This window comes from Centroberyx gerrardi, chromosome 7 (genome assembly GCF_048128805.1).
Source record: "Centroberyx gerrardi isolate f3 chromosome 7, fCenGer3.hap1.cur.20231027, whole genome shotgun sequence".
Taxonomy (NCBI): Eukaryota; Metazoa; Chordata; class Actinopteri; order Beryciformes; family Berycidae; genus Centroberyx; species Centroberyx gerrardi.
Genome location: NC_136003.1, coordinates 29,641,971 through 29,656,222, shown reverse-complemented (window position 1 = coordinate 29,656,222; position 14,252 = coordinate 29,641,971). Strand labels below are relative to the sequence as shown.

The 14,252-nt window shown below is 43.0% G+C and overlaps 2 non-coding genes across 2 annotated transcripts; one reads left to right on the top strand and one right to left on the bottom strand.

Moving 5' to 3' along the window:
• Positions 1-995: 995 nt before the first annotated feature.
• trnas-uga (transfer RNA serine (anticodon UGA)) lies at positions 996-1,077 on the bottom strand. The gene has a single exon. It is a non-coding gene; the product is annotated as a tRNA-Ser (tRNA).
• Positions 1,078-2,058: 981 nt separating this feature from the next.
• On the top strand, positions 2,059-2,140 carry trnas-uga (transfer RNA serine (anticodon UGA)). Its single transcript has one exon. It is a non-coding gene; the product is annotated as a tRNA-Ser (tRNA).
• Positions 2,141-14,252: the final 12,112 nt, after the last annotated feature.

Here is a 14,252-nt window from a genome sequence, read left to right as displayed (position 1 = left end):
ACTTCCCTCCCTCCCTTCCTTACTCTCCTCTGTTGAACCTCCCTCCATCCCTTCTTTCTTTCTTCCCTCCCTCCCTTCCTTACTCTCCTCTGTTGAACCTCCCTCCATCCCTTCTTTCTTTCTTCCCTCCCTCCCTTCCTTACTCTCCTCTGTTGAACCTCCCTCCATCCCTTCTTTCTTTCTTCCCTTCCTCCCTTCCTTCCTCACATCTCAGACTGATTTCCTCGACGAAAATGAAGGATAAACAAATCCAATAAAAAACCTGCCATCTTCCAGACAGCTCAGGTTGAGTTTTTATGACCGGACTCGTTAAATGTCGGGTCTCTAATTGCGAGAGAGAGAGAGAGAGAGAGAGAGAGAGAGAGAGAGAGAGAGAGAGAGAGAGAGAGAGAGAGAGAGCAGACAAAGAGCAGAGAGAGCAGGAGGTGTTGACTGGCCATAAAACACAGGCATCAGGGTCCCTCACTTTACGACCTGCTGGGTTTAGAGGATTTAATGCAGCAGAAAGGAGTGGGAGGTGGAGGGGGGGGTAGGGTAGCATGTCTGTGTGTGTGTGTGTGTGTGTGTGTGTGTGTGTGTGTGTGTGTGTGAGTGTGTGTGTGTCTGTGTGTGTGTGTGTGTGTGTGTGTGGTGTGACTATACCATCTTCAGAAGGGGGAAGGATAACTGTGCAAGGGTGCAAACGTGTGATCTATGTTTTTGCCATCTTGAGATGAGGTTGGTGTGTGTATGTGTGTATGTGTGTGTGTGTGTGTGTGTGTGTGTGTGTGTGTGTGTGTGTGTGTTGTAGAGGTTATCTGCTGAGGTCAAAGTGTCCTCAGAAGGACAAAAAAGCCACTAAGCCACCCTTTTTTGTCTGTTGTTAGCGGCTCTCCATTGTTTCTTTGTGAGGAAGCCACACTAATTACTTCCTGTGGAAGACAGGATGTCTCGCTTTACAGGCAGGGTTTGTGTGTGTGTGTGTGTGTGTGTGTGTGTCACAGAGATAAATAGAGCGCTGTGAGCAGGGTTCGAACCTGCGCGGGGGAACCCCATTGGATTTCAAGTCCAACGCCTTAACCACTCGGCCATCACAGCTTCTGCTGGGATTTGAGTGTAAATTGTTGCTGTTTACATTCATGTTTTAGTTTTTTGAGTTGCTGCTTTGGGCTCCCGATCTATCTAAAAGGCATATATAATATACAATATCATACAAAATACACAATATTGGAATACATTCCTCTTCTAACGCTTCCGTAGCATTTCTGCCTTAAACACACTGGAACATTTCTAGTGTTTTTTGGCTTGGGGATAAGAGTAATGACTGGAGGGATTTTAACTGACACTGAGCTAAATCCAGAAGACTGTGCTGCTGTAATGGGAAATCAAGTTGATGAATATTTTTTAACAGGTTCACATGCACATGCACATGCACACGCACAATTTACTGTAACAGCAGTGTAAACACAGTCATTCAAAATACACAACATAGAGCTGGATGAGAGAAAAGCCCAATTAGGATTTAGAAACACTTGTTTCCAATTTGGCCATTAGTGGCACAACAAATAACACTTAATGAACACCAGTAAATGAACAAAAGCACAAAGAGAGCAGTTAGAGCGTATGAAGTGTACATGTGTTGCCCAGAGAGGAACATCAAGGCGTGTGAGAGCAGGCTGGCAGGCTGCTGGCTGTGTGAATGAAGGTCTGGAGAGCAGAGACAGTATAATTAGCGATGCAGAGGTCCCAGGCTGGGACTCCAGATCCCCCCCAGACCCCCCCCCCTCCCCCCCTCCCCCCTCCCACTGTCCTATTAAATGCTTTGTCCTGCAGTTTGGTGCAGAAACGTTGCACAGCTTATTAATTTGGCCCTGCATGTTTCCTCCAGTTGTTTTTGTTGCACTGGGGTTAATTTTGTTTTGGGTTTCACCTCTGTCCAGGTTTTGGTCCCAGTTTTGGTTTTAGGTTCCAGCACTGATTTGTTGTTGGTGTTTTGGGGATAAGCTTAATTTGATTTCACATTTTCCCTGCCACTAGAGATACTGCTGAGCAGACTTTAATTTAGCCTTCCAGAACAGAGCTGCAATGGCCGAGTGGTTAAGGCGTTGGACTTGAAATCCAATGGGGTTTCCCCGCGCAGGTTCAAGTCCTGCTTGCAGCGTTGTGTGTCAGATGCTCGCCTGATCCTTAATGTCTTGGTGCTGACAGTATTCACTACTGAGAGGCTGCGAACTGCATTGATAAACAGGAGCATTTAAGAAAAAAACAATCGGTTATTTGAACCCCATAAAAAACCACTATGTGCTGAAGGACTAAAGGTGCAAATGAACCATTAAATGGATGTTTGATATGAAGCACAGCATTCCTGCTTTAAAACACAAGGACAGTTCTCATATGGTTTTACTTTACGGATGAAAGTAATGTTTTATAGGAATTTCAAGGCTAATAACATTTGCTTGAATCGTGGGTGCTATGTAACTACACTGATGAATCAGGTTGATGAATACACAAACACACACACACATACAATTTAACAGCAGTATGCAGACAGATTCAGATGAGTTGAATAGCACATGCAATAAGTCAATTCTAGATCAAATTTGAGTACCCAACTTTGCTTTTTGCTTTTTTTTTTTTTGCTCATGGATAAAACACAGTGCAGCACAGTCTTGAGTGTGTCATCCGAGGACTATTATGTTGCTTCTCCGCTCAGTAGTTACAGCAAAGAGATAGGTCTATCAGATCCTGTGTGTTGGACAAATTTCGATCCGACATGATCTCACACAAACACCGATTTATGTGAAAATAACGTTTCTCCACCGCAAATTGAATTAACGTTGGCTGACGGTTAAGTTTAGGCAAGTAAAACTAATGTGGTTAAAGTTTGGGTTAAGGTTATTGTTAGACAACTAAAACAACTTGGTTAAGGTTAGGGAAAGGCTTTGGTCAAATTTAGTTAAATAAGAAAAACATTCGCTAAAAATTTGAATGTGACCCACGGTAGAAATGTCCTTCGTACAAGCCGGGAATTGAACTCTGGTCTCCGGCTATTGAAGACAAACTCACTCGGCTTTGATACGAATACACAGAGGAAAAAAGGAGGGGAAAGAGAGAGAGAGAGTAAGAAACAGAGAGGAGAAGAAGAAATGGAGAGAAAATTGTAAGATTAAGTGTCAGATAGTATTCTCTTATGATGACTTGACACTCTCCCTCTTGTCACTTAGTGTGTGTTAGCTTGGACGTCTTGAGAAAATAATGTCAGCTGAGATGCCTCAACACACAAGTGGTGCCCAAAAATGAAAACACAAACAAACAAGCAAAAAAAACAAACACAAATAAAGGCTGGGGGTACGGGGGGTGCCCCATTGCAAATTCTTGCACCCCGGGGCCCCATGTGAGCCTCTTACGCCCCTGGAGAGAGCAGTAGAGAGACGTGGAGGGGTGGAGATAAGGAGAGAGACAGAGAGATAAGAGAAACAGAAAAAAGAAAGAGAAAAGACGCTACAGAGAGAGAGAGAGAGAGAGAGAGAGAGACTCTTTTGATGCTACTGGCTTCTGGGCCGCATGCTGACAGCGGAGCTTTGATCTCCAACAAATCAATCTTTCTCTCTCTTACCTTTCTTTTTGTCCATCTCTTCCCTCCTTTGTTTGCTCTGAAAGCAGAAGATCTGAGTTTCTCTCCGTCTTCCCCTCTGTCTGTGCTCATCTGTCCGTCTCTCTCACAGTTCAGTGCCATAAAGGCAATGCTCACAACGGCAGAACAAGAAATTTGCATGTGGCTTCGGTGTGATCATGACCGGTATGCAAACACGGGACAGTTGATGATTGGTCGCTTCTATCCTACACCAGAAGTATTGTCAGTTCTAGTGTTTCTCCACATTAAGACTACATTTCCCATCAGCCCCGGTGCTTCCTTCCCCCCTCCCTGAAGAGGATCAACATGTTGGAAGCGATTTCTCCATCTTCCTTTCCCTCCTTCCACCATCTGCTGCCAGAAACTGTTTCAGCTTCAGCTCCGTTTGCTCTGGAAGAACAGAACCTCTTCCTGTTTTGTGCCGTAAAGCGATCCAGCAGATTTCCCTCCAGATCCACCAGGTGGAGAAACTATGTTAGGATGCAGAGTAGAGGCTGGTAGAGGCTCACAGGCTTCTTGTTGATGGACTTGTTTGTTTACAGAAATTATACTGATGTCTCAAAATGAACATGGTAATGACTTATTTATGTTAAAATGCGATATGTAGCAGCTTTAAAGAAGAGGAATGTGCAGTTCACACACTCACATTTAATGTTTATTTTCATTATTTAGACAATGGGAAAGTTACAACGGCATTTTAGGGCCACTGCAAAAAAAAACCAAAAAGGAACATTTCAAGAAAATAGTCATAATGTTTTGAGAAAAATGTCATAATATTATGAGAATAAAGTCATAATTTTGAGGGGAAAAAAAGTAGTAATATTACAAGAAAAATCCCTTATATTTAAACTTTTTTCAGAAATATTATGACTTTATTCTCGTAATATTACTACTTTTTTTCAGGAAATTCCGACTATTCTCTGAATATTGTGACTTTTTTCTCAGTATACTTTTATTTTTCTCACAGTGGCCTAAAACACCGTGGTAGAAAGTACAGAGGGAGAAAACTAACCACTCCACTCAGTTTTCTACTCTCGCTTTCCTCTCACTTTCCTCTTTGTCTCATCTCCTGTCTCTCTTTCCTCTCTCCTCTCCTCTTGTTTCCTCTCCTCCATCTCTTTCTCTCCTCTCCTCTTCCTTTCTCTTGACATATAAATTCAGCAGGTAATCTATCTGAAGGAGGCGTTGTGCACAATGAAGCAATCCCCGCTAAGTGGCTGCAGCTCAAGGCTTCCACAGAGACTATATGTCTCACCAGGGAGTTCAGCATGCTGCCATCTGCTCCCCCCCCCCCCCCCCCCCCCTTTACATCTTCTTCTTCATGCACATTCATGACTCAGCTCCAATGGAAAAAAATCCTCTTTCTAAAGGCCTTTAGAACCACAGAGTTTGCCAGTAGATCTGTTTTATGGGTGTGTGTATGTCTTGCTTTATTAGTATGTCTTGCTGCTCTCTCCATGGAAACAGACGGAGACGGAGTAAAGAAGGATTTCTAAGCCATTAGAGACAGTAGAGACACGGATTGTGCAAAAAAAGGCTGCAGCCGGATATTAATAAGGAGTTTCTGGAAAGTGGCGATGGGAAAGAAAGGAGACGAAAAAGAGGGGATGAAGTGCAAATGAGGTGCTCGTCAAATTCAAACCCTTAGCATTGCGAGTGCATGCAAGTATCCTGTGGAGCCAGCGTGCTAAACGATCACACACACACACACACACACACACACACACACATACACACACACTCTCTCTCTCTCTTACGCTCTCAAATATCTAAAACCTGCTGCAGCCATGGAAACAGTAGCAGGGCCACTTTGGAAGCATAAGACTTGGTTTAGTGAGGCTGGAGTGTGTGTGTGTGTGTGTGTGTGTGTGTGTGTGTGTGTGTGTGTGTGTGTGTGTGCGTGTGTGTGTGAGAGAGAAAGAGAGAGAGAGAGAGAGAGAGAGAGAGAGCATAATTCAGAAAGGCTTTAGAAAACTTCACATATTCAAGTTAGTTATTGTAGTTATTGTTGATGTGTGTATGTGTGTGTGTGTGTGTGTGTGTGTGTGTGTGTGTATGTGTGTGTGTGTGTCTGTGTTACATACATAATACATAGATAAATACATACATCTCAAACACACGAGTCCTGTAACACTACTCCTGTTTCTTCAGCTCTGTTATGAGTGCATGCAGGTGAGCTTATGTGTGTGTGTGTGTGTGTGTGTGTGTGTGTGTGTGTGTGTGTGTGTGTGTTTGCCAATGTCCATGAGCTCATATATTTACCTAATTTTTACATAAACACACAGTTGTGTCCTCTGCGGTGCATAGAGTACATTGATTACATCAGTCACTGTTTTCATAGGCAAAGGTAAACACACACACACACACACACACACACACACACACACACACACACACACTGGACAGGGACTGAACTGTACAACCACCATGTTTACTCAACAGAGGAGTGTATGGGTGATAGAACTGGAGAGAGAGAGATTGTGTGTGGAGGGAGAGAGAGAGAGAGAGAGAGAGAGAGAGAGAGAGAGAGACAGTGTGTGGAGAGAGAGAGAGAGAGAGACAGTGTGTGGAGAGAGAGAGAGAGAGAGAGACAGTGTGTGTGTGTGTGTGTGTGTGTGTGTGTGTGTGAAGACAGAGAGTGGCACAAAGACAGACAGACACAGTGGCTGCTATTAGAAAACTATAAAAAAACAACCTGAGTAGTTAATTATGATAAAAAAAGGTTATTATAATTTAATATAGAGTTAAGTGAATATATACCAAATACCAAATCTAGAGTTTAGAGATAACAGCTTGTTGAAAATGATAAATCAAACAGCAGCAAAAAAAAAATAACACATTGTGCAAGTGTGATAAAAAAAATTTAAAAAAAATAAATACCAGAAACATCTCACCTTGAAACAGAAAAAAACAAGATGGCAGACAAGAAAAGCCACTGAAGTGGAAAACAGCCTTTCAGTCTTTCATTTCCCCGAGTGTGTTTCCACGCAGCAGGACTTCATCCTGGTGGATCACAGTCAGACAGGATCAGCATCGACAACGCAACCAACATTTACATTTTGCATTTCAGGAATTTAGCTGAGTTCAACAGCAGAATAAACAAATTAAAACCAAAGAGATTAGGGGGGAAAAGACAAGACAACAAGAGAAACAAGGGAAAGAAAAAGAATAGTATGAGGTCGATAGAGGGGGGGGGAAGGAAATAGAAAGAGGGAGAGAGAGAGAGAGGCAGTGAAGGAGGGAGGGGGTGAAGTATGCGGACACACACACACACACACACACACACACACACACACACACACACACACACCAGTCGTGCTGCATTCCCTGAATACCAGCCACGCTCCCTCCAGCAGGCCCGCTTCCACCTGCTGCAACAAAGTGTGAAACCGTTCATGTTTTCACCTTTAAAACAATTAAACCTTTTTCTACGAGTTGAGAAAATTCTCTAATGAAAGCCCTTTAAGGCCCCGACACACCAAACCGACGTCAAAGAACCAGCGGCGACGAAGGCCGACTGTTGCGTCGCCTCACGTCGCCTGCGTCTGGTCCAAAAAGTTGCACTTGAACACACCGCGAAGACTACAGCCGACGGCCAACTAGCACGTACGTTCTGCGCCTGCGTGAGGGGAAATAACTCTCCATACCTTATGTCTGAGAAGAAGCTGCAAATGGCACTGGCGTTGTCAGCCCTTGGTCTTTTGGTTGTGGAAGAAGAAAGGAAGAGGCGGAGGCGAAAAATAAGGAGAAACCGCGAGAAAACTAAATGGGTGAAATCATGAATAACGTTACTCCAGCGACAGGCTCAAGGGGCTTTCCCGAACCTGTCTCGAGAGCTGGAGATAAATGAAACCTCCGATTTTAAAAATTTCGCTCAGCTCTTTCCTGTTCAGTTCCACATGTTGAAGGATTTTATCGGTCCAATCATCCAGAGGCAAAACAACGAACTACCAATCAGAGTGATCTCTCTCACCGACGGCTCCGACGCCGATTCAACATGCTCAATCGGCCGAAAAGCCGCCGACGGGGGTCCGACTAGTGCCGACGGTGCGGGACACGCCGCAAAAACTAGGGACACCGACGCTTACCGACGGCCCGACATTGGTGTGTCAGGGCCTTTAGAAGCCAGTTGGATAAAAAACAAGCCTGCGTTTCTCCTCGCTCCTGAACAGTTGACATTTTGGAGATTCAAGGTTTTCTCCTTACTGACTTACTGGCTGAGATTTTGTGGATTTAGGTGTAAAACGAAGTCTAGGTGCAATGTCAGGGTAAATGTTGGCGTACTTTAACTGCCTGCAGGGTTTCCATTTTACATGTTTTTTTGCCGGGCCAATATATCTGGTAAGATTTCAGGATTCTGGACACATAGAACAAACATTTCAACAGCAATAAACAATATAAACCAAACACACAAGACAACAGTCGAGTCAACAGGAAGGAAACTTTATCTCTTGCGGGCCTGCTGGCTGTCGGCGAGTCTTGCTGCCTTCAGGCGCTCCTCGACAGCTCGTACTTCCGAGTTTCACAGTCATGAATACAACAAGTCAAACATGTATTTTTTTAGTAAGAAATAACAAAACGGACCCTGAAAAATAAGTCGATTTCTTGGCGACTATTTTAGAAACCAAGTGCTGCAGATCTACAAGAACAGTAATACACCAGAAAGTTTATTGTCTAAAGGTCGCTGTATAAGAATGACACCGAAACGTTCAACAGACATCGACTTTATCGACTACCATCGACTCTCCCCTTTGCATTTACCACTTATTGGGCCGTTCAAGCGCGCTCTACCCGTAATTACAATATTCCCGACAGCATTTGAAGGCAACACCTGCTTTGACTGTCGGTGCAGAGCAAGTGTGGAAAGTCTAGGAGACGATGAGCTGAATATTGGACTTCTGGACCCACAGTGTGATCGTTTGGCTTCAGAACACATTATGCTGTTTTATGAGCATTCAATTAGGCTATTGATTGATTGATTTATTGGTCATATTTTCCACCAAACATTTTGGCTGACAAGATTTTTATTTGTCAGACAGCTGCACGATTTGCCAGCCAAACACCAGCATATTCTTTTTCTTCTTCTTTTTATGCTTTTTAGATTGCTCATATGAAGTAACCTCCCATTCACTGACAGAGGGAAAATGACGGAGATGAAGTCACTTTGTCACACACACACACACACACACACACACACACACACCCTCCCCCTCCTCTCCTCTTCTCCTCCACTCGTCTTCTGCTAAAGGCACAGATTTACCGTATATTTTTATCAAGGTTTTATAACTTCATACCTGCTTCATACTCTGATCAGCTCACACAGGTTTTTATTTTACTGCGTTTATTCATCCACAGGAGACAACACACTACTGTTTCAGCTAACACATATATACACACACACACACACACACACACACACACTAAGGTTTTACATCTGTGTATTTTCTCATCCCTCCAAGGCAAGAACCCATTGTTTTGTTCTGGCCAGTCTGTCTGACTCAGTCTTTCCCTGAAATGACAGACCTGTCTTCACCACCGTGGTCCACACACACACACACACACACACACACACACACACACACAGTGCCACGTATGCTCACAGACAGATACACACACACACCTGCATATGGGCAGGCACGTACGCTCATGCATACACACAAACGGACGCACTCTGCAAAACACTCATGATTTACTACAGTAACCAGAATAACATATGAATCATTTTTTTGAAGCCTTTCCAATCCAAATGTATGCTGTCTCTCTCTCTCTCTCTCTCTCTCTCTCACACACACACACACACAGAAAACCACACAGTGCCTTAGGGCTAACAGCAGTAAAACACATCACCAGGCTATCTGCCAGAGCAATCAAGCTCACACACACACATACACATGCACACACACACACACATACATACACACAGTATAAAATTTACTGTAAGATTCAATTCATACGTTTTTTTTTGTTTTTTCCTCTGATTACATCATCACCTGGAGGCTTCAACAGCTGTTCCCCAGCTGAGAAACGCAGATACTCTGTGTGTGTGTGTGTGTGTGTGTGTGTGTGTGTGTGTGTGTGTGTGTGTGTGTGTGTCTTCAGTTCTGACCATGTTTTTCCAGACAGCTGGTAAACTCAGACGAGGCAGTGCGGTTCAGTTTGCCGTTGGAATCGAGCACTAATCAGTTTTTTTTTGGCTTTCCTCTCTAAATGATTCAGATCTGGGTTCATGAGTCGGTCGCTGGTCTCAGATCAGTTTCCTGTAGGAACCTCTAGAACTTCAAAACCTCACAGAACCACAACTTTTGACAGAGAAGACTGAGATTGGGAAAACGAGTGAGGAGAATTGGGTGATTTTTCTGTGGATGTTCATGTATTTTTAACATTTTCAATGGATTGGTTTATTCCCAGGATCACACATGGTGGAAATATTATTTGTCATTTACAGTAAAAAATTGGAAATGGTAAACATGGAGGTAGAGGTTTTCTTCAGGTCTCAGGTCTTAAAAAAGTGGGGGGGACACAAACGGGATTTTGAAAAGTGTCCCCAGTGGAAATTACGCCGGAAATTACGGTTTAGATATATGAGGTTTCTTGGGGGCTCTGTGATTTCCTTAGATTTAGATTTGAGTTTGTGAAAGTTTAGCTGGTGTCAGATCAGTTTCTGCAGTTTCTTTCATGCGATACACGGACTGAAGAATTTTGGAAGAATCTTGTAATTACAATTTTGGTGTTTCACATTTTCCTGTAAAAACACCAAAAAAAAAAAAAAAAAAGGTTTTCAGCCGTTGAAGGATAAGAACTCATCCTTTCAAGAAGAACCTCACATCGCCCTTCCTCTACTGAACCACATCTGCTCTCTACTCTGATTCTATTTCTTTTCCTGGCACTCACAGGAATATCGGGCACCAGGAACCTCACTCTCGGTTTGCCGTGTAATGTCGGTAATCCAGGAATTTAATCTTATTCTAACTGTTTCACGCATTGTAAATCGCTAAATGTCTAAAATGTAAATCTGAAAATGTACATGTTCATTTATGTGTTTGCGTCACTTCCATGACCTTTGACCCTTTGAAACCTGTCATAACCCTCTTGTACAATTTTGAAAAATATATATGAATGTCCATTAGAAAATATGCAGTCGTTTCTTCTTTGTCACCGAGACAAATTCCTGTTCATCCACTGGTACTTGTCCAGTAAAGTGTTTTAATTCAGACGGTGATATATGGTTTTTTTCGGCAAAACAGCAGCAAAATTGGCCGCAAATTGTTTCTTAGCGTTCCCTAATGAGGAGGGGTGGAGGAGAGGCGAGCTGCTGTGTTGGAGCCGGCCGGACGCCCCGCAGGCAGATCCAGACAGACCCATCCAGCTGACACTAACTCTCCAATTACTGCTCCGCTGCACTCCTTCACCCCTCCATCCCTCCATCCCTCCATCCCTCCATCTCTCCCTCACGTCGCTCCCTCCGCCCTGTCAGCCACCGCAGCAATTACAGAAAACCAGGGAGGAGAAGCTTCACTCATCCCTCCCTCCTTCTCTCCCATCTCTCTCTCTCTCTCTCTCTTTCTCTCTCTCTCTATCCCAGCTTCACTCTACCTCTCTTTCCCTTCACTCGCCTCCATAGCGGCAAATTAAGTAGATGATCAGCCATCACAACCACCAATATTAACAAAAACACAATTATATTTTCAGAAAAAAAAACATTAATTTATGCTTTTTTCCCCCTTAAAATGCCCTATTTACATGAGTTTGACACCAATTACTGTGATGTAGACTCTGAGTTTACCGCTTAAAGATTTATGTCTCATGCCGAAAAAGGAGGATAAACTCTCTTCCAGCAAATAGAAAGGTGGCTAAATTGAGTTTCGGTGGGTTTACCCTCCACTACATCCACTCCCTCCATATCTCCTCTCTCTCTCTCTCTCTCTCTCTCCTCTCCTTTCTGTCTTTCTCCCTCCCTTGTCACCCTCTGTCTCTTTTCTCTCCCAAATAAGACAACAGTAACTAATTCTCTCGCTCTCCCTTTCTTCCCTGCCGGTTAAATCAATTCTCAGAGGACTAACGTTGTTTCCCTCCATCTCTACCACCATGACCAAACCTCATTTATCTCTCTCTCTCTCTCTCTCTCTCTCTCTCTCTCTCTCTCTCTCCCTCTCTCCCTCCCTCTGTCCCGCTCTCTCCACAGCACAGCAGTTGTTTTGCCAGTTGGATAAAGCGCATTTTATACATTCATGAAAATAGCTCCCCGTTCCTCTCTTCTTCTGTGTTTTGTTTTGGTGCGATATGATTTTTTAAAAACGGGATTTCAATCCGCACGTTAACACAGAAGTATAAAAACCTAAATGTAAGTGCTGCTGCGTTCTTCGTTACATTACGTTCGATTTAACTTTGAAAAAAATATATTTTTCTCCTTTCCTTCCCTCACTTTGTCTCGTTCTGTCTTTCCATCCTCAGAGTAACTTTGTGCCAGCAGATTAGAAAAGAGTAACTCTGGTTAACCTCGCTTCATTCTTGCATGTCTAACCTTCATGCTAAACCTAATCCTAAATCTATCATTTTAACCCTTAACCTAACCTAAACCTAATCCTAATCCAAGTTTTTACCCTAAACTAACCCCTTGAAGAAGCGAGGAGCGGCAAAATGTCCTCACTACTCATCTTTCTATCCTTGTGAGGACATTTGGACCTTGTAAGGACATCTCACGAGGAAAGAAGAATATGAAAACACACAAAATCTTTTTACTGCCCCCCCCCCCCCCGCCCCCCCGAGAGAACAGGTCTGGAAAATCCTGCAGTCTCGATCCACCTCTGTTCCGTTAGATAACATCCACTCTTTCACCCTGTTCCCCCCATCCATCGCTCCCCTCTTCCCTCTTTCTCTCCTGGCTGGCACCCATCTCCACTGTTAGATAATCACTGCATGCCTGTGTGTTTTCCCCCGGAGGGCAAAGAGAGTCGACTTGATCTTGTCAAATGAGTTTTAAAAATGGAGAGAGAGTAGAGAAGTGTCTGTCTGATGGAAAAAAAAACACACACACACACACACACTCCCTGTAGTCAGAATCATTCTGGGGAGTGTTTCACAAAGCAGGATTAGCAAGTTAGATAATTAAAAAATGTTCTGTAATATCTTGCAAGTCACAGTTTTAATTGCTTGAGACTTGACTTGATGCATGAAGAGAAGACTTGGGACTTGACTTGACTTGGGTTCTGGTGACTTGGGACTTGACTCTGACTTGTACTCTGATGACTTGAAAAGGTTTCTAAAGTCTTGACTTGAGATCTTGTGTTTGTGTAAATGACTCCGATTGAAAGTGATGAGATTTGTTCCAGCAGACGACTGAATTTAAATTCTGTTTTCTGAATTTGTATGGAATGATTGAATTTATTGAAGTTGAAACTGAGTATAGAAATCAAACTCATGATGCTCTTACCAAGTTTTTATCCTATTAAAACCATATTGCATTGAAAAGTCCTAGATATTTAGTTTTCTTTAAGATATTAAATTGATACTGGACTCTTGATTTGCTCTGACTTGACTTGCTGTTCTACATTTAGACTTGAGACTTGAAATGAATGACTTGGACTTGACTTGGACTTGACTTGGTAATCTACTTTTAGACTTGAGACTTGACTTGAGACTCGAGCAGAGTTGACTCGGTCACACCTCTGGTTCATAATTAGAAAACATCAGATCTGTGTCACAGGTGAGAGAAAAAAATATAAGAATTGGGACACAAAAAGAAGAAAATCAGAGTCAGAATAATTATATTTGCTAACAACAACAACAACAACAATAGCTGCACCTTCATATGTCTTGGTGACATTGATGCGGAGACATAATGATCATTTACAGTAGCAAATCACTAAAGTTAGACTCTTATTTTGAAATGACAACATGGTGGAGCAGTTAGCAGGCATCAGTCAGCGCTGCCATGTTTTTATAGGCCAAATTATTTTCCATCCCACACAGTAAACAGGCCAATTAACCAGAGGAATGAGGCTGTTAAAACCTGAGTTGCGGTTTCTAAAAAAAAATCATTTGAAGAGGTGAAATTATTTTTGGATCATCGTGAGTATTGGCAGAGGAAAGAAACTTTTTAGTTGTTGTTTTTCTGCAGTCAGTGTGTGTGTGTGTGTGTGTGTGTGTATGGGTGTGTGTTAAGTTATCTAACATGTTTAGTCTTGTTCCGGCCTCACAAAGATCACAAAGCTGATAGCACATGTAAACACACACACACACACACACACACACACACAGCCTTCTCTCTTGGTGTGTGATGACGGTTTAACAGAGCTCTCTCTCTCTCTCTCTCTCTCTCAAATTCAAATTCAAATACAAATACAAATTCAAATTCAAATTCAAATTCAAATACGCTTCATTGGCATTACAGGAAAGAAAGTAATGTTGCCAAAGTAATACAGTGCATCAATACTCTCTCTCACACACACACACACACACACACACTCTCTCTCTCTCCCTCTCTCTCCCTGAGAGTTGATGAGAGCTGACCCACCCTCACACACACACACACACACACACACACCGCTGGTCAATCACCACAAGCCTTACCAACCTCCTCAATTAATTCAATTAGCTGTTGTCACGGTGACGTTCCGGAATGTTCTGGACAGTGTTCCGA